Raw genomic sequence first — 27,559 nt, 5'->3', positions numbered from 1 at the left:
GGATGGATTAGATCTCAAACTGGCACCTTAACCTGTGTGTCAATAACCCATAAAGACACAAAAAAATCCACCTTTGTTTTGGGAATTGGTTTAACTTTTAATCATTGTAATGTTGATATTTACGTTTAGTTATATGTTACTTTCATTAACTTTTAACATTTTAAGTTAAAGTGAGATCCTAATTTTAGGATGTTTTCTGATAGAACCATACCCATCAGACCCCACATGGATAAGATAGTGGTTGGGGTGCTTTTCATCTTTCAGAACGCTTAACAAAATTTTCAGTATTTTAGAATGTATTCAAAATTGACCATATACCCCTTCCTCTTGCACTCCTTGAGCTGGTAATTATGGGATTCTAAGATTACAATCTAGAAGGAGAATAGGCTGTTCAATGGTGCTGAGAAATGTTATTTGGTAAAAAGCTGGTCACAAAACTGACTGATAAAAAAATGCATAAAATACTCAAATTTTGATTAAGATATCTATGTTTTCATGTACATCCATAGACATCAAAACCGTTAGACACCAAATTTGGACATTTTTCTCATGTATATAACATTGGAAGTCTGAATATAACAAAATGGCACTGAGTTCAATACTTATCTGAACAAAAATATATTATTGAGGCTATAAATGGCCTGCAGAGTCCAGCAATAATCATACTATAATCTAGATCCTCGACATTATCATTGTGGGTGTGCTCAACATCCTGATTTGATATTGTTGTTGTGAAAATTTCATCTATCACAACAACTGAAAATTATTTTTCTAATTGTTAATTTATTTGTTGTTTGCTGTGACAAATATCAAATAACTCACATTGTGATTTTCACAATTAAAAATACGGAAGAAAAATAGTGCTGGAAACTGAGAAAATAGTAGAACACACATACACAATAAGATTGACATTGTTATTTTTGGACAATTGTCCCCTGAAAAAGCCAATGTGGAAAAACCGGTGCAATCATTGACGGTTTTATTATTATGAAGTAGTGAAATTTGAGTACAATAATTTGGATGCAGAATTTGGCAATCCTACAGAGAAAAATACTGCCAAAAATCTAGTGAGGAATTTTCCTAACCCCACAAACAAATCCGACACTGAAGATTGGCCTTTGAAACCCCTCCATGAATTGCCCTGTGTCGCCCTTCGCGTGGGCTTTGCATAGGCTCTAATTCGTATGACCTGGATCTCAATCTGATCTGCTTCTTCTGCTTGCCACTGACTCATAAAGTGCTTCTCCCGACCTCTGCAACATTCTTCCACCACCGGAACATTGAAATGACTTCCTGAATCTACAAATCAAACTACCTCTAGAGGCTATTGCACAGTCCCTGTGTTACCCTCATTGCGGCCCTGCCTCTCTGCAAACACACTCACTGGATCTGGAAATCTTTCTCTAGCCTCATTGTTTCTGCCCCTCACTGTCTTTGCTTCGATTTCTGGCTCTTCGGAAACTATTGCTGCTCTCTGGAAATCGATTGACTTTCTCCTATAATCCATTGTTGGAGCACCAATGACCAAGATTAAACCTTAATCAATGTCTAGGATCATCTTGGAGTCGATCCATGTGAGTTTCTGGATGATTCGCACTCTGACTTAATTAATTTTGATTAATTAACCGTATACCCTAAGTTCAAACTTAGGAAATATTTAAAAATCGGCTAATAATCTAATTAAGCCATCTCTAGGTGGAATTTCCAGAAACAATTTCTGGGTTTTGGAGATCTCATGCACTCTAGCCTCTCCACCAAATTTCATGGCTAGAAAACATCAGATGCTACAAAAAATAATACTCCCTCTTAGCGAGGACTATGGTCTATCTAGTGCTGCACATCCTCTCACAACACTTTGTCTTTGTATCTCCTCTTGTCACACTGCTGATGTCTAACTATACTGCCTACTAACCACTACGCAACTCTGATGTTGCATTTGTGTTGCTGCTGACACTATTGTACTGTTGCCAACTTTGCATTTGCACTGCAATTCCCTCTCATTTGTTGCTGCTGCAACTGTAACAACTGCAACTGAGAAGCATCCGAAACACTGAATCAATTGTGTTCAGTATGATGCCTCTGTCTCCTGAGTCTTTGACTGCTACTAGTATCTACACTGTCACTGAAGAATCTACGTTGCTGCCAACTCTGCACTGAGCCACTTGCTCTGCTGTCAACACTACTCTGCCGTCCTCAACATTTGACTGCTACTAGTCTGGAACTATCACTTTGGTACTGACTACATCAACTTCCATTGATCCATCCTGCTACTAAATTCTATGGGACGCTGTAGCCAGGTAATGATCCATGAGGTGGACTCCTCAATGGACCCTACCCGAATCTGCAACTCTGACATCTGATCTACTCATATTGCAGTTTCTATTGCATTGTTGCTACAACTACTACAATAATGAGTCTGGTTTCCCGATCTTGAAGCGTTAGCTTCCATAGGGTTTCTCCCTCCGAAGCTACATTTGGAAGGTACAATACCAATACCTGTATCCTATGTCAATGGAACAAGTCATGAACTATCCAGGCACAATAGAAGGAGTGTCATCATTAAACATATCAGAATTAGGTATAAGGGTAGTTGTAGGGTTCTAGTTTTTAATTTTATTTTTGGTCTTGTTATGGTGAAATCTTGTGTCTTCTCAAGATAAATCCCAAAAGCTCAACTGCAAAACCCACTATACTGAGGAGGGGGCCACTGTCAACTCACCAACCCTCCTATTGCTTTTAGCTAGCTCTCCTCTAGCTAAAGTGGGTTCTCTCTATTACATCTTAGGGATCTAATGGCCTGGTCAAACCAATTCAAGAGCCCCATAAGGCTTCTACTTCAAATACCCCCACTCAATGGATTGTACCATATATGGCTTAAGTTGGATAAAACTGCTAGAGTTCTTTGGATAATTTGAAGGTTTAAGTTCAAAGGTAAAGGCCCCCAAAAACACACAACCAAGGAATCATTAAGAGAGTAAAACCCTAACAAAACAATTTCAATGATTTAGAAGGAAAAGGGGTAATTGAGGATAGAAGATTAGTTCCTTAGCTTGTCAATTTCCATTTTTTGGTTCGTGGGGTTTGGGGAGCAGTTGTTGTGGGGCATAGAGAGTCAAGGAGCAACTTTTTTGGGGAATTTGGAGTAGATACAAGGCTCAAAGGGACTAGGGTGAGTCCACTCAGTTATCCTAGGGTTTCGAATCAAGTCTCTCAATTTCCAAAGATGAGTTAAGGGAAGGTTATGATTTTATTTTTGGTCTTATCACAATTAAATCTTATGTCTTCTCGAGATAAATTCCAAAAGGTCAACTACAAAACCCACTATATTGAGGGGACCACTGTTTGGTTGAAATATAGTAGCCATGGTTAGTATTTTCATCATGTGAAGAAATAGAAAATTTGAATTTTAAATTTTGCCTCCTAAATTGATCAAGTTGAACTCATATTATTAAAGTCGGTTGGGCCCCTTGGAGGCACCCATTTGACCCCTTTTGAAAGGATATAAATAAAAGTTCACTTCTCATTTGGACATCGATTTGTGTTTTGGTTATCTTTAATCTAGCAAAGGAAGAAGGAGAAAAGGAGGGTTGAATTTTAGGAGGGCTTGAGATTTCATCTTGTCCTTGGTTACTGGTTTGGCTATTATCTTGATATTGGTGTTTCTGATGTATTGATGAATCTTGAACTCTCTCTCATAAGGAAAGATTTCTGGGTTTTCCCCTTGTGGAATGATGAGGTCTATAGTGATTTCCAAGGCCCATTCAAAGGAGAGGCTCACTTGCTTCGATAAAGCTTAAATGGCTCTCCAAGAAAGACCAAAAGGAGTGAGGATCAAGATCTAGGTATTTAAGATGTTGCACGAAGATTAAGTGTACTTAGAATCAAGATCCCCAAAGTGGAATAGGAAGTCTCAATAAGCTCTTTTAAATGAGCAAATGCCTCCAAGAAATGTGTTGCTAAATTGAGAGACATAGGTTGGGTCCACATGACACCTAGGGTTTTAGTATTTATCATGAAAGGGAAACCTCCAATGAGAACCCTAGGTCAAGCTAGGACAAAGAAAGGGTTGAAAATGATCAAGCTTTATTAAGAGACAACCCTCAAGAAACCTTTCACTATGACATCCAAGATTGGCTTCCAATGTCTGAGCTAGGGTTTGGTTTTTCTCACAAAAGAACTGTTGAAATTTCATGAAACCTTGAAGATCTCTAGGAGGGACACCAACACAAAAGGTTATCCAATTAGAAGGTTATAGCTAGGCTGTGTAAGTGAAAGGCTAAAATTTTTGGGAGGAGGAAAAGATAAAGGAAGAAGGGTGATCACTAAAATTTTCTTAGACTAGTGCCTTCCCCTTGGGCAATGGAGTCTTTATGATTCGAAATATGGACTAATTTGTTCCTCAAGGAGATTGAAAAATGATGCCCTAGCACCTATCTCTCAACAATTACCCACCCAAGACCAATGGATTTTCATGGAAGAAAAATAAATTTCAATCCATTAGGAACATTCTTCTACTTGTTATCAATAAGTAAGATGCACAAATTTGCAATCAAACAATCTTCAACAATGATTTTCAACAATTACAACAAAGAAAGAAAGAGCTAGTTGCATAATTTCCACACTTTAGACATTATTCATGAAAAATTATTCCATAAAATTCACTTACAACATAACAAGAGATATATTCAATCCAAGATCAAGACAATGGCTCCAAAATTGAAAATTGAACTAGCCTCCAAAGATATTGAAATGCATGAAAGAGTCTCCAATAGTCATCCAAGAAGAAATGTGAATTACTCAAGAAGAGCTAATCCAAGAATGTGATGATGATCCAATACAAATGACGCTCTCCTTTATTTATATGAGCCTTTTACAAGTTCAATTTAGCCTAATTGGTCTAATTAAGCCCCTAATAATATTTTAATGTGCAAATAACATCTCCTTTGGTGACAAGCTCATCAAATAGCTACTAAAGTGAATAATAAGCTATCCCAAGAGGGTCAAAATAGTGCAAAATGGAGTAAGGAGTGTTGTTAGAAGGCAAAAATGAGTCCTCTAAGTGCCATGGTGAAGAGGAGGGCTCCATAAATGATGATCAAGGGGGTGGACCCTTGTTTTACAAGCAAAGCATCATGTGGTGCACCCAACTGGTTGTGGGGCACGATAAATGGTCTCATGGGTGTGCAACGACTCAATAACAAGTCGATGCTCCATTAATGAGTGCTCAAAGATGATACATTCCCTCCCATGTCTCTCTAGTGAGACAAAACCTCATCCGGGCCATGCATCTTCTTCTTCCTCCTCCTTGATTTTGACCCCTTTTATGCTACTCCCCGCCTTAGACACCTGTCTGATCTCTTCTTGACGAAGAGCTGCCCACAGTTCCTCCCAATCTGGAAGGCTCGTCCTGCCCCGTATGCTCTAGACAAATACCTCACCATCCTCTGAGACTGCGTTGAATGCGGTCCTCACCATCAGTTCCTGATCCGGTGTGGCCCCTATGGAAGTTAGTTGATCACTGATCTCCTTCAATCCACTGAGGAAGACATCTATCTGCTCTCCCTTCTGCATCTGATATGACGCAGCTGGTCTTCAAGTAACATCCTCTTCTGCGCAGAAGTATGCTGGTACAATTTTTTCAGGGCCTCCCACATCTCATTTTCCGTCTCCTTCTCAGCAATGTGTGGCACCACATGATCCTTGACACCATCAAGGATGATGCACTTTAGCCTGGCCATTGCCTCCTCATACTTGTCATTTTCAGCTGGGTCAACCAGGACCGCTATCGTTTTCAAGGCGAAGTGTTTGATGCGATACCTGTCTAGAATGGACAAGATCCTAGCCTTCCAGACTACGAAGTTTGAAGTTCCATCCAGTCTATCCTGATCTCTTAGCCCATTCATTGCCATTTCGCTGCTCCTCTTTCGACTCTTTCAAGTCTCTCTATTTCCCGTCTAGAAGTTCTTGGTTTGACTCCCTCTGAGCCTCAATTTCCCTTTTGGAAATCCCTCTGCCAATCCTCGGCAGCAGCTCCCTCCTCCTTGGTCTTGCCCTGTTAAGTACTGTTTTGACCATAGTACCCCACTAGCTTCGCTCTGCAACTTACCCACAGCCTCCTATGCCCTAGTAGTCTAAAGGTTAGAGCCTTTAGGCTCTGCGCAATTCCGACATCAACACAATTTGCACCTCTTGGCCACAACGTTGATCCTTCCTGGATGAGAAAGATGACTGGGCACTGCGTAGGTCAGGTCCAATGTTGCAGGAAGCGTCCCCCCCGTTCTAAGGCTCAAAGCGTGTCCCGTGCAGATGTGTCCAGGAAGCGTCCTCGGAAGCGCGCTTCCAAAATTTGGAAGCGTGCTTCCGCCTATTTTGGACGCTTCCTGGAAATTTCCGAAGCTTTCCTCCGAAGTGCGCTTCCGAATCTCCAAAGCGCACTTTGTATGACGCTTCGGCCATACGAAGCATGGCGCTTCAGAGGGCGAAGCGTACGCTTCCGTATGATTCTAGAAAGCCGCTGCGCTATTTAGAAAATCGCTATTTAGAAAGTCATTTTTTTTTTTTTTTTCTAATTTTAGGTGAGTTTGCTTGTTGGGGGTGGGTCCACCTTGGGTTAGGGTGAGGAACGAAGGCAAAAAGTATATAAAAAAATATAAATATAGCAGATGCTCCCTCATGGTAATGTTAAATTCTTACCGTAAAAGTGACATTCTCCTTTATTTTTCATTTTCATCCTTTTACTTAAATTTTTAACATTACCATGAAATGACTCAGGATGTTTGAGAATGGTTCCAGCCTAATTGGACTTCATATGGAGAAAATAGAATTTCATATCCTATTCAAAATTCAGCAGACTTAATAGTTTTTAGGAATTCAGGATCAATGGGATTGTGGCATTTCATTAGATTATATCAAGTATGAAGGTATGCGATTAGCATTTAATCAAGAGCACCAAGCCCTATATGTGCCCTAGTGTTGGTGGTGTTAATTGTTGAACTCCTTTGTCACGCGGCACGCCCTTAGCGAAAAATTACCTTTCAATCAAGTCAAAATCATCGATCAAGCATGTTAAGCTTTTTCTACCATATTTTAAGTCTTGAATTAGGTAGTTTGATCAAAATTGGGCAATGTTGACTAATATCCCTAGACAATCAAGGTAGAGGCAAAGGCTAGACAAAAGGAGAAGAATCTAGATTCTAGATGGTTGATGCTCGAATAATTAATCATTAATGTACAATGGATGCTATATCTATCTTGATTTATGCAAAAATATGCATGTTTTCATGTCTTCTACAACTAATTTGATATTTGGGATGTTTGTTTTGAGTATAAATGCAATATATATATATATATATATATATATATATATAGCAGACGCTTCGCTTCCTAGATTTTTGGAAAATGACACTTCCGCTTCCCCGCTTCCAAAAAACGTCCCCGCTTCATGCAACATTGGTCAGGTTTGCTCCTCTCTGCGTTAGCGCTGATCTTCCTCCTGGCTCGAATTTATGACGCAGGCTCTCTGCGATACCCCTTTCTTGTTGCTTTTTGCTAGGAACAACTTCTATCACTTGGGATAGTTGTTTTCGCTGCTGCTGCTCTGCTTGTCTGATGCCTTCAGTTATCCTGTGATCTGCGACCACACTCTGATACCATGTTGGAATTTCTAAGTCTATCCGTCAGAAATTCTTCCTGTACTATCTGATTTATTTCTTCTTACTTGTTCAATTACTTAGAAGTTATTTACCATGTAAATACTGAAAATAAATACAAATACAGTATCAACACATACAAATCATCAACTGAAAGAAACAAGCACACAAGTGACACCGTTATTTTTGGACTAATGTCCCCTGAAAAACCCAATGCGGGAAAACCAATGCAGTTATCAGAGGGTTTAGTTATTATGCAATTTCAGAATATAATTTGGGTGCCAGAAATGGCTCACCCAACAAAGAATGCCCTCGGCAGTAGTACCTCTCAGTTGGAGATAGATATTCCGGCTAAATCACCAGAGGAACGATCCCACAACAACAATACAACACTTCTACTGCTCTCAGTCACCCTGATAGGGACTGCGTCACCCTATCCAACTCTCCAGCTCGAATATTCCCCACGAAATCTCCCAACGTTAGCCTCTATGGTCTGCGTCAGCCTATCTAGCCCAACGTCAGCCCAACGTCAGCCTATTTGGCCTAGTGTCAGCCTCTTGGTGCTCTGTGTCAACCTCTAGGGCCTTTACATCTCTAATGCTGGCCCTCCTTAGGTTCTGCGCATCTCTTGGCTGCCTCTGTGTGGCCTCTGGATGGCTTTGTGTCAACCCTCTCCCGACTTCTATGCTAATGTTGCCAGTACTATCTCTGCCTCTCTGCTACTATGTTCATTTCCCCTCAACTGCAACTCTGATCACTCCTTCGATTTCCTCGGCAAGCCCTACCCTAGAAAATCTAATTCTTGATCAACTTGGTGTGTTCTCCAACTGACCCTCAAGCTTCTTCTTATACTTTTCTCTTTGACAATTCAATGGCTGAGATTAAGTCCCTAATCAACAGCTAAGATTAGATTTGGCTTGATCCATGACTTTTGGACCATTCTAACTTAGCTTTATATTAATTCAGATTAATATTTTATTTTCCCTAAGTTTAGACTTAGGGACTCCATTAAAAATATTAATTATTTTAATATCTCCCAAACTGGTTAGATTCTGCCCAAACCATTTATGGGTCTTAGAGATCTCATGTGCTTTAGCCTCTCCACCAATTTTGAAGGCTAGAGTGCATCCGATGCTACCCCAAATCAACATCACATCCCCTGCACTACTGCTTCCTGTACTATTGCCCATGACACTGCCACTGCCACTGCCACATTTGTATTGCGGCTCCCTCTCAACATGCTACCCATGCCGCCCCTAGCACTGCCACTACTAACTGATGCACTGCAACTCAGTTACCGAGAAGTAGGTAACTGACTTCCCCCAAATACTGACATCCTAGTCAGTCTAGAAGCCTCATGATGCTGACGCCGCCTCTGCTGCTAACCCGTGCTTCCTCTGCTGCCACTGCGTCACTTGCAAACACCTTTGTGCCTCTCGCACTGTTGCAACCTCTGTTGCATTACTACAAACTTCTGCACTCTAGCCTTGCCTTGCTGCTCCACCACACTTTGCTCCACCCGACACTTGTCATCATGCTACTGTAGTTAAGGGCTCTTGTAGCGGGATGTGATCCAAGAGTTTGCGCACCTCAAGGATCATGCCCGTAGTATGTAGTCCTCCTGACTACAACTCGATGTCTCCTCACCTCTTCTCTAGAGGCGCATGAACACTCATGGCACAATCGTCATCAGTCTCGACCTCTTTCTCTGCCTTAGTTGGAGCTACCTTTGAATTGGAAGCCTCTCCCTTGTTTTTCTTCTTGGGACACTGGGATGCATAATGTCCTAGCTCCCTACAATCGAAGCACTTAACCTTGGAGATGTCCTTCTTCCTCTTCCCTTGCTGTCCCACAGATGCTAGAGCCGCATCCTCCTCCTTCTCTTTCTTGATTCGACCTACCTTGCCACTACTCCTCGCCTTGGTCATCCTCTTGATCTCTTCTTGGCGAGGAGCTGCCCACATCTCCTCCCAACTAGGAAGAGTAGCCCTGCCGAAAATACTTTGGACAAATGTCTCCCACTCCTCGGAGACTGCATTCAAGGTAGTCTTGACCATAAACTCTCGATCCGGTGCAGACCCCACGGAAGTGAGTTGGTCGCGAATCTCCTACAACTTGAGAAGGAATGGATCTATCTACTCTGCCTTCTGCATCTGATATGACCGCATCTGATTCTCCAATAACATCTTCCTTTGCACGGAAGAGCCCTGGTATAAGGTGGTCAGCGCCTCCCACATCTCCCTTGCTGTGTTCTTCTCAACAATATGTGGTATGCCATGATCTTTGACCCTGTCTAGGATCAAGCATTTTGCCTCTACGTCGGCCTACTCATAGTTCTCATTAGCAGCTAGGTCAACTGGGATAGCTACGATTTTCAAGGCAAAGTCCTTGATGCGATGTCTGTCTAGGATTGCCAAGATCCTGGCCTTCCAGATGACAAAATTGGAAGCTCCATCCAATCTGTCTTGATCCCTCAATCCATTGACTGCCATTTCAGCTCCTCTTTTGGACTCCCTCTGAGTCTCAACTTCCCTCCTGGAAATCTCCCTTTAAGTCTTGATTTCCCTCCTAGAAATCCTCTGGCCAGCTGTCAAACTACTCCTCTCCAATCCTCCTTGCAACTGCAACTTGGATCTGGATTTCTTGTCTAGAAATCCGTTGAGGTAGTGACTCCCTCTACCTTGGTTCCGTCTCCTTAGACATTGTTTTGTATCGACAGAAACAACGTTGCACCAGCTTCTCAAATCACAATCTACCCACAACTCCTCAGGCCCTGACAACTGAAGAAACTGAGCCTTTCAGGCTCTGAGCAATCCCGGCAAGGGCTGAATCCACTCCTCCTAGCCACAGCGTCAATCCGTCTTGGTTGAGAAAGATGACCAGGCACTGCGTAGGTCTGATCTGCCCCTCTGCCTCTGCGCTGACCCTCCTCTTGGCTCGAATGCTGATGTAGGCTTTGCATCACTTCTTCTCTTGCTACTTTTGCTCTAGAACAATGTTGTCTCTCGGGACAACTACTACTGCTGCAAATTTCAGATTTCTGTTGGTGCCTTTAGTCCTCCTGTGATCTGCAATGCTCTGATACCATGTGGAAATTTCTAATTTTGACACATTAGAAATCCCTACTGCATTATCTAGTTTATTATCTCCTACTTGTTCATTCCATTAACAAGTTATTTATTAATATAAATACTGAAATAAACACCAATGTAGCCTTCAAACAGATACAGATTAACAACTGAAATAATTGAGACAATCACACAAGGGACACCGTTATTTTTGGACAATTGTCCCCGGAAAAACTCAATGCAGGAAAACTGGTGCAACAAATATGAGGGTTTTATTATTAGGCAGTTTCTGATTACAACTTGGGTGCCAGAAATGGCTCACCCTTCAGAGATTATCCTTGGCAGAAGTACTTCTCCTCGGAGACTGATATTTCGACTGGTCAGCAATCGGAAGATGAAACCCACAGTGTCCTCAATTGTTCCTCAGCTGGACAATGAAAGCTGCTCCAAGCTTTCTTCCGGAATTGCGTCACCCTCTACGACTCTGCGTCTGCCTCTCAGCTCCTAGTCTGCCGCAAGAAAATTCCTCAACGCTGCCTCTTCTGCCCAGCGTCGGCTTTGCAACTCTTTGCGTTGCCTGCGTTAGCCTCTACCGCCTCTGCATCAACCTCTTGGCCCTCTGTGTCTTCTACATTGGCCTTCTCAGCCTCTGCGTCAACCTCTTGGCCCTCTGTGTCTTCTACATTGGCCTCCTTAGCCTCTGCGTTAGCCTTTCGAGGCTCGGTGCTATCTCTCTGACACTTTCTTTGCCTCTCTCCTATGTATTCTCGGCCTTCTGCTAAACTGCCTCTCATTGCAACAGATCACTAATTCAATTTCTTAGCAAACCCTGCTCCAAAAAATCGAATTCTTGATCAACTCGGTGTATCTCGACTAACCCTCAAGCCTCCTCTTATACTTTTCCTGTTGACGATTCAACGACTGAGATTAAGTCCCTAATCAACGAATAAGATTAGATTTGGCTTGATCCTTGTTATTTAAAACTTTATCACCCATATTATATTAATACACATTAATATTTTAATTTTCCTAAGTTTATATTTAGGAACCTCATTAAAAATATTAATTATTTTAATATCTCTCCATCTGGGTGGAATTTACCCAAACGATTTCTGGGTCTTGGAGATGTCATGCGCTTTAGCATCACCAATTTTCATGGCTAGAGCACATCCGATTCTACCAAAAATCAACAGTATCCCATACAGGGAAGCCAAGTCCAAGATGGTGACCCACCTGCAATCCTATATAAGATCCAATGTGTCTCCTCACCTTCCAGTACAACAATCCATTAATGCAATTTTGTAAATAAGCCTGCTAACCGAGGGCCGAAGTGGACACTTCATAGTGGCATACCCTTCCAAGTGGGCTTTATAATTCACGAGCATTACTTTGCCCGAAAAGAGAGCTTAATAAAAGACCCTACGAGGTGGTTTCAACCTCGAAGGGAGTGACAAGTCCATGGCACATCCATCAAATGGAAGGGGTCATGTGAAGTAATGATGGTGTTGGAAATACTAAGAGGGGGGTTGAATCAATATTTATTTTACAATTGTTACTTTTATGCCAATTAAGACCACTTAATAAATCAAAACACAAAAATGTACAACAAAACGATAATTTTATTAACAAGCATGGCGAGGAATCCAATCCTCTTTTTACAATATTTCAAGTACAATAACACTTCAGGGCTCCACCCCTAGATGAAGACTCTAATCTTCAATCAAACTAGGCTCCAACCTGTACTATACTAGCAAGCTCCAACTTGGTCCACTTGAGAACTCCAATCCTCTAGGGCTCCAACCCTCTTATCAGGCTTAAGCTCGAACCTAGTCTTCATGAGGACTCTTGTTCTCTAGGGCTCCAACCCTCTGCTTTTGTTCTTCAAGGTGATTTCTATAGTTCTTCAAGGCTTCCAATGTAATCTTCAACAAGCCCTGATAATATTTTCAAGGTCGCCTTCAACAATGTCCTCAATTAACCTTCAAAAGACTTTGTTCATCAATGACAGCTTAAGTAACCATTGTAGGTGTCTCCAAGACTCTTCATGATACCCAAACAGTCTTCTCCAATGCTACTCCATGAGGGATTTAATCATGCATCACCAATGTATCCAAGAATGCCTCCAAAAATGCCCAACAAGATGTCTTCAATAGGTTTCTCCAGGATACTCTCAATACAATCTTCAGGATGACTTTTCATGATATGCTTCAATATTTCCTCAATCCTGCTTCAATAGTATCTGAAGGTAACCTCAAATAATCCCAAAACATGCCAAGGATTTGTTCAATTTGTTCCAGACAACATCCAAAGCCTTGTTCCCAAATGAAGTCAACATTTCAAACAAGTGTCACAAGCATAACCCTGATCTTCAACGGATCTCCAAGATATCTTCACTGTAAACAAACTCAATGGTATTCCTCCAAGAAAGATTTCTTTGTAAACTTATTCTAAAACCTGTGCCTCCAATCAAGAGTCTAGAACCATCTCAACTTCTGCTTTCAATAGAAGACTTCACTATAAAATGATCCCAATATCATGCCTTCAATAGGGATCTTGCAATAAATCAATACTGTGATTTCAACAAAGTCTCACCACAAATTAAAAATGTCATAGGTTCAAAGAACTTATGCACAAGTGTATTGCATAGAAATGTGTCTTCTTCAAAGATCCCCAAGGTCTTTAAGTTCAAAAGATGCTTTAATACTGCTTCAAGAATGCACAATACACGGTGTTCAAGATCTCCTCAACCTCTAAGATATTCTTCAATTGATGCACAAATGATACTTCAACACTTCTTGACTTTAGGACTTCAAATCTGCTCCAAATGGTGCCAAATATTCTTAATCCAAACTTCCAGAAGTCAAGCACATGTCTGATCATTGGTCCTTAACAGATCTGAGATCCTTCTAGATACTACAGGTCCGAACTCAAGAGATATTACAGGTCTGCATCGTTACTTTTGATGTCGCAGGTCTGAAATGGATGGCATAGGACCGAATTATAGTTACAGGTCTGAGTTGCAGTGCTGCATGGCTGAGTTGCAAACCTATAGGTCCAAATTTTACTTCTCATGGCTGAGATACAGGATCTGTCTGGAGGGTGTAAATGTTACAATTTAGAGGTATTAAATTGACCACAAAATTTTCTTCAAAGTAAAGGTTACAGGAAAAAATGAAACCAGGGCCGAAATCCCCAAAATATAGACCACAAATATTCTTTTCCTTCAACTCCTAAAGTTCACATGAGGTGCACCTACTTATGCACCTTAGATCCAGATTTTCATTTTCTCTTGTCTGATTATTCTGCGATGAGATGATGACCAAATGGAGTTGTTGACCACTAGAGTGGCACCTGATGATTGTATGAAGACTCCACGCCCAAGGATGATCCATATGACAGTTGTACCACCATATATCATCAGTCAACAGAGTTTTTTTAACTCTATTTTTATCTTCTCATCATTTTTCTTGTACCCAAATTCCACACCCTACGGGGAATTGTAATAAGTGATACTAGTAATGATGAGTTTTTGAGTTTGTAATAGGCCTAGGATGTTGGGACTCAGTTAACAAACGAGTAAACCTTGGAGTGTTTTTTCTATCTAGTTAATTATTCCTTCTTTTTTAGAGGCAGATAATTTTCTGGGTTTTTTCACTCACATTTTTCCCAAAGCCGGGGTGACGGTTTGAAGGTTGAGCCCTAACACAACTTAGTGTCTAGAGTTGATGTATATTACCTTACTAGATCACATAAAAAAAGTTGTGGAATTTGGTTAGTTCTAGGTAGTCATTTTTTAATTTTTTAGATTTTTTGCACTGGGGAAATTGCTAATAAAATTGTATTTGTAATGTAATAAGTGATGTCTAAAGAAGTTGTATGGGGTATGAGTAATGAAATTTACACATCTCACCCTCAACTTTCTACAATTACACATTTTGAGATGTTAAAAATGTGTTTTTAACCTTCAAAAACCACTTTTCCTAAGTTTAATGGGAAATTTGGCAATTAATTAAGCCAGAAATTAAATAAATGGAGAAAAATAAATATCCGCACATGCTAAATGTTGTGTAAATGAGGTGGAAAATTATGGGGGAGTTAAAGTGAAGTCCCAAGGTGATGTGGACTCCTAAAATCAAGGAAAAGACATGTGCTCAAATAAAATCAAATTTCTGCCATTAAAGGAGAAGGTCGCTTACTTGGAAATTTGAATTTGTGAAGTTAATGCACATTTGGGAGAATATTTGGTGGAGATTTTTGTGGGAAATTGTCCCTACATGGGTTACCGCCCATATACACTTGTCATTTCATCATAAAATTCGAATTTGACACATAAGGGAAGAAGAAAATGATGTCCACTTGCCAGAATTCGATTTTTACACTTGGCATTAGAGCTTAATTCAACAAATTCAAATTTCTCTTTTGGATTGTCACCTCATGCCACTTGTTTAATCACTTCTACATTGGGATTGGCTCCCATAATTCTATATAATAGAGCCTTGAGTTCTCATTTGTATCATATTGTTACTAGCTATTGTGCTTACGGAAGTGCTAGTGCCTTGTATACTTTCAAAAATATCAATAAAGACTTGGGGTTTCATTCATGAGGTGTTCCTCCTTTGAGAGTGTGATGAATTGTTGATCATTGGTATAATTCTTTTTACTCATGCTTTGATCTAATTTGTTTCCATATGCTCTTGTAGATTTGTTAATGTAGAGCTCTCTTGCATTGACATTTGATTTAGAAGTATGCTCTAGGTATAGAATGCCCTAGTTGGTTTTAAATAAATTTCTAGAGTTTCTTATCATTGTTTATTGCTAAATCTATATGGAACTAATTCTTGATTGAAGTTTTGTAGAGAGAACATCTTGTTGGGATCACAGAATCAAACGTGAGGGGAAGTCTTTGGAGAGACCAACCTACTCTTGATATATTCTTAAAGAAGCTCTCATTTGTTCTTTGAGCCTTCATAATCTTATCTTACAAAGTGGTTTTGTAGGGATTTTTGGAACATAGCTTGCACACAAGCCAAGTACTTCTAAATTTAAATCTCTTCTAAAAAACATTGTACTTCATTTATTTCATTTGATATTTAAGAGCTTGAAGATGGCTAAGCAAAGACAAGAGTTTACTCTCACTCTTTAGCTTAGCCTTTTGTAAATTATAATTGTACATATAAATTTTATCTTGTTGATTTTTTCACTAGTACTTAACTTATTTTGTAGTCATTATTTGGATTGTTTGCTAACTCTTGTGTGGCAGATTTTGAAGAGCAACCTCTCATAACATCTAACAAGTATTTGCAGGGCCTTTGGCAAATGTTATTTCCAAGGATGTCATGTGCTCTTTTGAGGCTTATTTTGGCCAAGTCGAGTTCACTAGAGGGCTACCCATTTCCCTCTCTAAGCCATGGGCATTTGGAGGAAACTCACACCTTGTTTCCCTTGCATAAGTTTTGTGAGATCTTGTCAATACTTCTCAAGAAATGAGGTCTAGTGTCCATGTTTCAAGCAATTATTGTGAGGACTCTCCTCGAAGTTTAGTTGAGGACTTTGAAAGACCCTCTTCTCATTGTAATATTAATAAAAGATCTAATTTGTTTGTGGGAGCTTGGGATTTCTCCCATGATATCCTATCTCCTCATTTAGAGGGAGGCTTTTCTTGGGTGGATTGACATTTGCATGGTTTAAGCTTTACTTCATTCACTTAATGCATGCTCTAGTTGGGAATTAACACAACCTCATTATCACATTTCATTAAGTTAAAGTTTGTTACAGTTTCATTTGAACATTGCATTCTCTATCTCATTGTTGCTTGAACCTACAAGCTTACACTTTACTTTGGGCAATTCATCCTTTACATGCAAGCATTTTATATTTTTAACAAACTTTGATTCGTTTCCATTTACCTTGGTAAATTGTTTCATGAGCACTTGAATACATGCTTCAATTTTATGCTACATTGTTATCTTGAATATTGGAGCAATTTATTGTCATTGTCTATTTGAAACAAATTTTACTTTCAAGCAAATTACTCGTATCATTTTAATTCATCGATGAAACACATGCAACACTTGTAAGCTAATTTTATTCTTCCAATTGAAGTTTTAATTGCAACTTATGTTGAACACTATTTCATTATAAAGCATTGCAAATCAATCTCTTTGAAGCATTTGCATGTATCATTATTTTAATTTGGGGAATTAACACAATTTGCATTGCATCTAGGCATTTTAGTGTAGGAAGGCCCAAAGCCTCATTAAAATTTTACCTCCAACATAAGTTGGTTGAAGTAGACATCTTAGAGATCCTTTACTCCTCTATTGACTCCTCACTGTGAGATCCATATCTTTGGGAGAGGGTGAGGTCTGAGGATTAAAGAGTTAAATTGTATTCTTGTTGTAGACATAATTGATAAAATTAACCAAGAGTAGTTTCCATTACATTTACTTTACTTGTCTCTTGATGGTTTGAGTTTTCATATGCAAAGTCTATTCCAAAAGCAAGTATTGTAATCCTTTCAAACATGTTTTTTCTTTTCATGCTTCAAGTCTAATTGCATATTGATGTCTTGGTTTAACACTTCCTCTCTTTTACATTTCCAAGTTAATTACTAATTTTTGGGTTTTGGCAAGATATGTTTCACATGTTTTGATTTATAAAGTTGATTATCTCAAAAGCATTTTTGTATATTTCATATCTTGTGCTAACAATTCTTATTTACATTCCAGGGTTACTTTGCTTTCTCTTTTGAGAGCATTGCATTTTACTTTAAGCAAATATATCTTTAAATTGTTGAAAAAATTCCTTATAAGGCACTGGCTTTATGGTTTTTATCACGTTAATGATTAACATTGTTATTTCAAGTTGCTCACTTCATATTTGCTCATAAATCGTTAAAAGTAATCCATTTTCTGTTAATTTTAGATATGTTCTATGCTAGAGCAATTTATTTCAATTTTCACAATCAACTCAAAATCTTTTCCAGATTAGCAATCACATCAGCATTAAAGTAAACTGTAGATGAAACATAAATATAAATCGCAGAAGACAAGCTAAGACAAGAGGACACAAGATGTGGCGCTAGCCAAGGACAAACCCCAATGTGGGGAAACCCTTGATCAATTCTTCTTATATGTTCTTCAATAGTTCAATAGAGAGAGAGAGATAGTACGTTTAGAACTAAAGTCAACACTTTGACTTGTCTACATGAGAGCATAGATCATCTCTAAGAAGATGATACATGAGATCAGTTGAAGACATGTTGCTTCAACTGATTCTCCAAGGTGACTCCTTCACCTATCATCGTGTTGAATCTCGTCATCATGCTGCACCTCAACATGTTGCACCATGCTGCACCCATCATCACAATGCTGGACCTCATGACTGCTGCACCTAAGCTGTACTGCTTTCCCATGTGTCATGGTTGAACCATGTTGTCCATGTTTAATGTCCCATTGCTTGCTTTTTGTCCCTTGCATGCTTGTTGTACCATTGCATGCTTGGTGTACTTGCTGCTAAGTACCATACAACTATCCCAATGTTAGTTTGTTGTCCCTTGCATGCTGTTGTACCATACAACTGTCCCAATGTTAGTTTGTTGTCCCTTGCATGCTGTTGTACCATACAACTGTCCCAATGTTAGTTTGTTGTCCCTTCTATTGATGACGAAGTTCCACCAATGTCACTGAACATAGGCCTATATTAATCTGCCCTCTAACAGTCCTCTTTGCTGCTCCAAAGGTTTCCAACCAAGGTCTTCAACATAGTGATTTCTCTCATAGAATTTACTGTTCATAACCTTCATCAAGTTCACACCCTTTTCTCCATCCAAGTGATTGTACTATTATCAACACAGTCCTAACATATGCTGCCTTGCTGGACAGACTTCAACGTATACCCTTCAGCACTCTTCTCCATGTCATACAAGCCGCTTTCAGACCTTCCTCATCTGCCTGAAGCTTGACGTTGTTGCTGTCCAAATTTGAGGTCAGATTAGGCATCTTTTAGCTGTGGTAAGATTCCTCCATGGTTGTGACTGGGGCATGCTTGAGGATCCTCTTTCCACCGAATAGGAATCCTCCTCTTGCTGCATAGAACCCTCATTGACTGTGGATTATATCACCTTGAGGACTGCGGTTAGGGCAACATAGAGGCCTCTTGAGATTGTGTATTAGAGGACTGCGTCTAGGGAGATGAGGCCTCCTATTTCCACCATATGGGAGTCTTCTCAAATTGTGGATGAAGGGCAACATCTAGTGCGGAATAAGGCCAACAGTTAGGGCGTATATGGACTGTGACAAGGGCACGAACAAAACTGTGGCTAGGGCTCTTTTGAACAGTGTATAGGTGTTTCTCCTTAGGGTTGCGTATAGGTGCCTTTTAGGACAATGGATAGGGTCTCTTCTTAGACCCTCCATGGCTGTGTATTACTGCTTCTTCATGGGGCAACGTTAGGGCTTCATTCACCGTGCTAGATCTCCCTTTCCTCCTTCGTCTAGGGCTTTCTCATTAGGGCAGCGTAGAGCCTAGGGCACTCCCTCTAGATTAGGGCAACGTTATCCCTTAGGATCTCTCCTCCTACTGAAACCCAAGGACAAGTAGAGAGGAAAACATCCTAAGTGTATTGAAATGACTTGAAGGTCACATCTATTTATACTAAAACGTTGAGCACAAGTGGGGTTTATTTGGTTGTTGGCCGACCTTGACGAATTGTCCCATAACACTAATAAATTCATATCTCTATGAATACTTATTGGAATCGGATGATCTTTAGATCAATCCTACACCTCTTGATGAGAGGGATCTAAGAAAAATATCAGTTGCCATTAATAAGATGACCCACATGGAGTTTGGACCTAGTTGCCAATTTTAACACTCCCTCTCAACTAGGGAGAACTCCATCCGCTGATCCATATGTCCAACTGTACTATCTCTTCCATCAATGCCTTGCATTGCTTTGCTCTGCTCTGTTGAACCATGAAGAAGAAGAATTGATCGAGAATGTGTCATACCATTCTCCGAAGTCAGTGTCATCTGAAGAGAGTGTGTCATATCATTCTTACTGACCCGAAGTTAGTTTTATTGATCGCAGATCAATATCACAAGAGAGTGTCTCAAACCACTCATACTGATCCCAGATCAGTTGGAGGTCATCCTAGCATAGGGAGTACAGTAGATACAACGATGCGTCCATCGATAGTACTACTATGGTCCCTAACCCCATTTCCCTGCTCATTGATCAGATGAGAGGTACTTCCCATGAGTCCCAGACTGCATGGGTAGGATGCCTCAATAGGAGAACTAATCATCTTGTCCCACAGGAGAACTAATCATCCTGGCTCATAGGAGAACGAATCATCCTGTCCCAAAGTCGCCTCGGGGTATCACAGGGGAAGGCTGAGCTATTCACCCTATACACAACGCACCATTAGGGGAGGGTGAGTCACCTTATGGTTGTGTGTTGCTCGAGTAAGTACCCCAACCCCCCAGAGCTCCCAGAGCTCAATGCATGCAGCATGCAGGACCCTTATACAAAGGTCTCTCAACAACTCCAAGTCGTTCGGGAAAGTCACAAATTTGACCTTTCCCCGGGGCTTTGAAAAAATGTTTGCGACCTATACATCATTCTCAATGCGATGGAGCCTCCTCGGTCATTGACTTACCATATCCCAGATAAGGTTGTATCTAATGTCTATCTGCTGGAGAAATCATCGAATACGACATTCCTCAACAATCGAATCCCCCCTGGTTTTCACAAAGGATCACAGTGGTATTCATTATGTGTACAAACAACTCACTGAAGAGCTTCCACAGCCAGACAGCTGCACACGAGATCATACTCGTAGCTATGTATTTGGGCTCGGCGGTGCTTATAGCAACCAACTTCTGCTTTCTGCTCATCCATGATATCGAAGCAGAATCCAAAGAGAACCAGCACTGAGAAGTGCTCTAGTGATCCTCCACACTGCCTGCCCAGTTAGCATTCGAATAATCATGTAGTTTCATAATTCTAGCAGTGTATCTCAATTCATGAGAGATTTTGCCCCGAAGATATCTCAGAAGATCCTTGGCATCGATCGAGTGAGGCTCAACTGAATATGAGCTCACCATGCTAACTGCAAAACATATATATGGACGGAAGTTCACCAAGAACATCAATGCAAGTGAGTTTATGAAACTTAGAGGCATTTCCCAAATCTGGTCTGGCATCATCAACATATAACTTCTGAAAGTTAAGATCCTCAAGGTAGTCACTAGCTTGCAGTTTACCATTCCACATCCGGAATCAACTCCCTCTTACTTCTATAACTGAGAGGGTCAGCACCTATCAGAAATAGGTCGTTCTTAGAAGGTGCCGGTATGAGAGGTCTATCATCCACAACCTTCAAACAATGGTTTGGATCGGCTTCACTCTTAGTGAATCTCAGCTTCATTTGACAGCTATCAATCCTCTCATATCAAACCCGGGGTGATTTGCTTCAAGCCATAGAGGGCTTTCTTCCACCTGCATACATGAGATTCCCGATGAATCTCAAACCCCTCGGGTTGTTCCAAGCCTGTGAACTTGCTACATGAGGGGAATGGTCCCTTTGTAAGATTTTCCTTCGGTACATCTCAGACATGTACCTTCATGCTCCTTTTGAATTCAAGCATCCCAGTCACCATTTGACTCACATCGGATAGGGCCCCATAATAGACCTTTAGCGCTATAAATGAAATGTGTCAATTGACATGATTCCCAATGGACCATCCTTTCCATCGATGAATGCCACCCTGAAACCTTTGACTTCTATTGCCGATCTGGACACCAGGTTCTTCTTGCGATCAGATACATAAAAGAGATTTTGTAAATGAATCGAGTTACCCTCATTCAATTGAGGGGTAACACCCTTTCCGAGATAGGTAGCATCGACTCCAAGTATAATCCCACGAATGTTTCCATCTCTTCCAAATTAGAGAGAGAGCACCCTTCTATTGGAGTGCCTTGAAGCACTGGGGTTCCTTGCTGTAATACTCCTAATTAGCCATGGCTAATTGGAATATTCGATTTTGCTCAATTTTGCCTTCTATAGTTATTTATATATAAAAAGGTGAGGAAAAGCGGGACATAACTCACCTTTAGAATAAAGTCACTCCCTAGTAGCACAACGTTGTGACTTAAAGGGGAGCCAAGGGGGCCAAAGGACCACGCAGAGATGGTACCCACACAGAGACTTGGAGGGACTGCGCAAATGGAAAGGAACACGCGGCAAGAGAGGGACTACGTTGGAGGAGGTGGGCCTTGGGATTGAGAGAGGCCAATGCTATAAAGGAGAGAGGAGCCTCCTCATTTTGTCATTCGATTATGTGCATTTGAGCTAGTCACTTCGACTTGGAGCACGCTGGTTGTTTAGCCTGTCTGCAGCACTGTTCAGTGCATTGAGTGTCTCCGTTCGAAGATTTCACCCTTAGCCCCTGGGGACTTTGAGTGCCTACTCGAGCAAGGTAGTTTCCAACAGTCTTTGGCAGTAGGATTGATCTTTGGCATTGTGGAGAAGCTGAGCATTTGAGGACGGCGTAGTCTTGAGAGAGAGGGACGCAGTTCTTTTGGTGGAAGTTTCGGATTGGGGGTTTGTGAAGGATTAGAGCTAGGAGATTGAGCAAGGGATCAACCCTTGCATATTGGAGGATTTTGGCAGAGTTTCGGGCTGAGTCTTGGTGGGTTCTATTTAGTGGCAGCGTAGAGCCTTGAGGGACAACGTAGATCCCTAAGGGGGTGATTTTCGGGGGTCGGCGATTTCAGAAAATCTTTCTGGGTTTTTCTGGGTTTCTTGAGTAGAGTCTGATTTCAGAGTTTTAGGATTTTCTGAGGAGAGGAACAGCCCCAAATCGTCATTTGATTTCCAGCAGCAGCACGACAGTCCTCCAAAAGCTTGGACGCAGTTCAAAGAGAGGCCATTCCTTTGCTATTCTGAGTATATTTCTTCACTTGCCTTGTGCAAGTCAAGGTGCCATCTTTCTGATCACCTCCTATACTCATTCCATTACTCAATATAATAAAATGGCTTAGCATTTCTCTCTGCACTTCTTGAGTATCTGCTTATATTTCATGTTCACATTATTATATGTTGTACCACTGTTATTTTTATCACTTTGAGTTTTCGCGGTCACTATATCATTTGGACGTGTTTGGTTGAAGTTTGCTTGAGTTTGAGGGATATCCCGGAAACGGGATATTACAGTGGTATCAGAGCATAGATCTGGCTCAACCTGTGGAGCTAGCAATCTATGACACCGGGGGAAAAGCCCTACATCTATTACAGAGGTAGGAGATACAGAGGCACTGGACGTAGGTTGGAGAACACCTACAGAGAGGGAGACTGTGTTCCAGTAGTGGACTCAAAACAGGAGGAGCCTGTGGTGGACGCAGGACAGTAGGAGCCTGTGGTGGACAAAGAGCAGGAGGATCCGATGGCAGATGAGGACGGGAAGAGATTTGCGGACATGCTCCTCAAATCAGTGCAGGATCTGTCGAGGCAGATCGAGGTGATGGGGCAGAGATTCACAGCAGTGGAGGCTAGACAGCGTGAGAACCCGCGGGTTTTTCAGGTTGGTGAGGATCGAGTACATCCCACCATTTTCTAGAGTAGAGTGCCACTCAGCGTGATATTACTCAGCAAAGGGCCTCACATGCCCCTACACGCTCTACCATGCCCACTTTTCTAGGAGCAGACATGGGGGTTGGAGCCTAGCAAGAGGCAGAGCCCGGTCACATGGGCGATTATTTTGTAGAGTACTAGGCCTATGGGCAGGAGTTCAGGACACTCTCTCATTTAGAGACTTTGTTCAGCTCCAGCGGGATAGTAGACCCCGCGACCATCACAGAGGACATTGACATTATCACGATGGAGACACCCACCGCACAGCTAGTAGATTTCACTTGCCTGCGTTTGATGGTTCATCAAACAGTTTGGCAAGGTCTTGGGTGGAGAAGTTGGACATCTATTTCTAGCTTAACCAAATGTCGGAGGTAGAGGCCATCAAGGTGGCGACATTACATTTGGATGGTGAGGCCCAAGATTGATGGTTCCATGGGATGGTTACACTCGGACATTCCACAGTGACGACATAGGCCAAGTTTACCAGGAGATTCATGGAGAGGTTTGACCGGAGGAATTTGGAACAACACTTCGTTGAGTTGACGAGGCTCAAGCAGACAGAGAGCCCAGAGACCTACATTGCAGACTTCTTGAGGATTTCAGTGATGGTGCCAGATCTATCCACAGCATGGAGGATCTACATGTTTGTTGAGGGGTTAGCAGAGCCACTTCGAGGTCTAGTCAGGTCCACTAAACCAATCACACTCCAAGATGCTATCAGCAAGACTCGGGACTTACAGGATGCCTTACCCAAGACCCGGACACGATACCTCCAGAGACAGGCTTTCCAGCCTAAGGGGAAAGACGCGAGGATTCTGCCCCTGAAAGGGAATCCAGGACGAGCACAGATTGATGATGACGCCAGGAGGGAGTTGAAGAAGAAGCGGTTGTGCTTTACCTGTCAGGAGCCGTGGGCACCAGGACATAGATGTGTTGCTGACAAAGCACACTTTATGGAGGTCTTCTCCGAGAGCAGTAGGGAAGAGGATGAGGAGGATGATGTGGAGGCAGGAGATAGTCATGCCGTGCAGGGTCCCTTGCCGCCTCCACCACCAGTAGTAGGTGGTGCAGCTTTTGCACCTACTGAAGGAACCATTGCAGCATTGTGAGGAGTTCCCAAGTATTTGACATTGCTCATACGGGGGATAGTACGTGGCTAGCGAGTATCAGTTTTGGTTGACAGTGGGGCAACCCACAACTTCATCGATGCACAAATGGTTGAGCGAAGAGGTATATAGACAGAGAGTTTCAATGGATTTTCAGTTTTGGTCCCAAGAGATCAGACTATGGTGTGTGCTCGTTATGTCCCAAAGTTATCAGTGACGATGGGCACCTACACACTGACTAACCACTTTTCCGTGGTCAATATTCCGGACACCAACATAGTACTGGGTGTTCAGTGGCTTATCACTCTAGGGAAGGTCACGACAGATTAGAAGGCCCTAGAGATGGGGTGGGATGATGAGAAGACAGGGAGGCATGAGAAGATACGGGGATAGCACACATATCTGCCTCAGACTGTTTCGGCTCATCGGATGGAGGCAATCTTCTGAAAGGGAGACATAGAGTGGGCAGTAGAGCTACGTGCATCAGAGACAGGGACTACAACGAAGACAGTGCACCTGGAGATACAGTGCATCCTTGACCGGTATGCCATATTATTTGGGGAGATTCCGTCGAGACAGCCACCGGACTAGGGGTTTGAGCACACCATTGAGCTTGAGCAGGGCATACAGGCAGTGATTACTACCCCCTATAGGCATCCCAAGGCCTATCGGGATGAGATTGAGTGGGCCATTCAGGAGTTGCTGGCTCTTGGGCACATTCGGCCGAGCATGAGTCCTTTTGCTTCTTCTGTGGTGTTGGTGAAGAAGAAGGACGATACATTGAGGATGTGCGTTGACTACAGGGCCCTGAACAAGAAGACACTGAAGAACAGGTACCCCATACTCAAGATCGATGAGTTGATGGATGAGTTGAGAGGAGCATGGTTCTTCTCAAAGATTGATTTGAGATGTGGGTACCATCAGATTCGCGTGAGGGAGTAGGACATTCCCAAGACCGCCTTCAGGTGTCACTATGGGCACTTTGATTTCTTGGTGATGCCCTTCGGGCTAACCAATGACCCAACTACATTCCAGTCTTGCATGAATCACATGTTCCGCAGTCACTTAAGGAAGTTTGTGTTGGTGTTCTTTGATGATATCCTCATTTACAACAAGACTTGGGAGGAGCATCTCCAGCACATTGAGACAATATTGCGCATCTTGGAGGAGCAGTAGTTCTATGCCAAACTCTCCAAATGTGAGTTTGGATTGACGGAGATGTTATACTTGGGACACATCATAGGGGTGGACAAAGTGAGGGTCCACGAGGAGAAGATCAGGGCCATCAGAAATTGGCCAGAGCCGAGAAACGTGGCAAAACTTCGAGGATTCATTGGCATTTGTACTTACTACTGGAAGTTTGTCAAGAGTTTCTCACAGCTTGCTGCACCCCTGACAGATCTGACGAGGAAGGGGGCATTCAGTTGGTTGGATACAGTGCAGCGAGCCTTTGACAGGCTCAAGGAGGTTATGAGCAGCTGCCCAGTGCTTGCATTGCTGGATTTTACGCAGCCATTTGTTTTGGAGTGTGATGCGTTGGGAGAGGGGATCAACGCAGTGTTGATGCAGGGAGGTCACCCTATAGCATTTGAGAGCCGGAAGATCCTTCCGCACGAGAGGTTGTATTCTATATACGACAAGGAAATGTTGGCCATCATGCATGCATTGGCCAAGTACCGGCAGTATTTAGTGGGTAACAGGTTCAGGGTGAGGACTGATCACAACAGCCTCAGGTTCTTTTTGGAGCAGAAGCAACTACAGGAGAGGCAGCAGAAGTGGATCAGTAAGATCCAAGCGTATGACTTTGACATTGAGTATGTCAAGGGTAAGAACAACGTGGTAGCAGATGCCCTTTCACGTAGACCAGCCACGTTGTCTCTTATGAGCTTGGACGCAGACTGGAGGGCTCGACTCTTAGTAGAGTACTCCAAGGACAGATTTGCATGTGAGGTTCTGGATGGGCAGGTGGCGGATGACAGGTACAGGGTGGTTGATGAGATCATATACTACGGGGACTGGATCTTCTTGACTGAGAGATCTCAGCTCAAGAAGAAGATACTTTAGGCGTCACATGATTCACCATTGGTAGGCCATCAGGGGTTTACCAAAACCTACAGGTCCATTAGAGAGATGTTCTCATGGAAGGGCCTCAAGGAGGACGTACTCCAGCATGTTCGGGAGTGCGACGTTTTCCAGAGGAACAAGGGGGAGATGAGCCATCCCGCAAGATTATTGCAGCATCTTCCCATTTCGGAGGGGAAATGGGAGTGTATTTCGATGGACTTCATCACAGGGTTGCCCATGGTACAGGGCAAGGATTGCATCTTTGTCGTCGTTGATCGACTCACAAAGTACTCACACTTTTTTGCCATATCTGCACACTACACAGCAGCACAGGTGGTCGAGCTGTTCTTCAGAGAGATATTTAGGTTACATGGTCTTCCCAAGACCATCACGAGTGATAGGGACAACCGTTTCATGGGCGAATTTTGGCAGGAGCTTTTCCGGTTGGTGGGGACGGAGTTGACACCGAGTACCAATTATCACCCACAGACGGATGGGCAGACAGAGATAGTTAACAAGTGGCTGGAGGGCTACTTGCATAACTATGTCAGTGGGTAGCAGCGAGCATGGCTGAAGTGGCTTCATCTGGGGGAGTACTGCTACAACACTACACATCACATGTCCATTGGTATGTCACCATTCTATGCTTTGTATGGATATCATCCTTTATCTTTTGCTGACGTGATGTTTGGTGCTAGCAAGGCTCCGGGAGCCAAGATTTGGATCCAAGAGAGTCAGGATATTCTTCGAGCTCTCAAGGATAATATGGTTACAACACAGAACCAGTAGAAGCTGTATGCCAATAGGGGTCGGGTGGAGAGATAGTTTGAGGTAGGGGACTTGGTCTACCTACGGTTACAACCATACTGACAGTCATCACTGAAGTAGAAGGGGGCTGAGAAGCTCAAGCCCCACTTTTATGGGCTATACAGGGTGATACGCAGGATTGGACAAGCTGCGTATGAGTTAGAGCTGCCCCAAGGCAACAAGATTCATAACGTCTTTCATGTATCATGCCTGAAAAAGGCATTGGG

The 27,559-nt window shown here is 42.2% G+C and overlaps 1 protein-coding gene across 9 annotated transcripts in view; it reads left to right on the top strand.

Annotated features, from left to right (window-relative positions):
• Positions 1 to 27,559, top strand: part of LOC149261610 (putative RNA-dependent RNA polymerase 5) — a 489,457-nt gene that overhangs the window by 351,220 nt on the left and 110,678 nt on the right. The gene's annotated exons all lie outside the window — the stretch shown is intronic.

Source organism: Pinus tabuliformis, chromosome 6 (genome assembly GCF_031772625.1).
Source record: "Pinus tabuliformis cultivar Carrire ecotype Pingquan chromosome 6, CPIR1, whole genome shotgun sequence".
NCBI classification, from domain to species: domain Eukaryota; kingdom Viridiplantae; phylum Streptophyta; class Pinopsida; order Pinales; family Pinaceae; genus Pinus; species Pinus tabuliformis.
The sequence above is the reverse complement of the archived record's forward strand: the minus strand, read 5'-3'. Positions and strand labels throughout refer to the sequence as shown.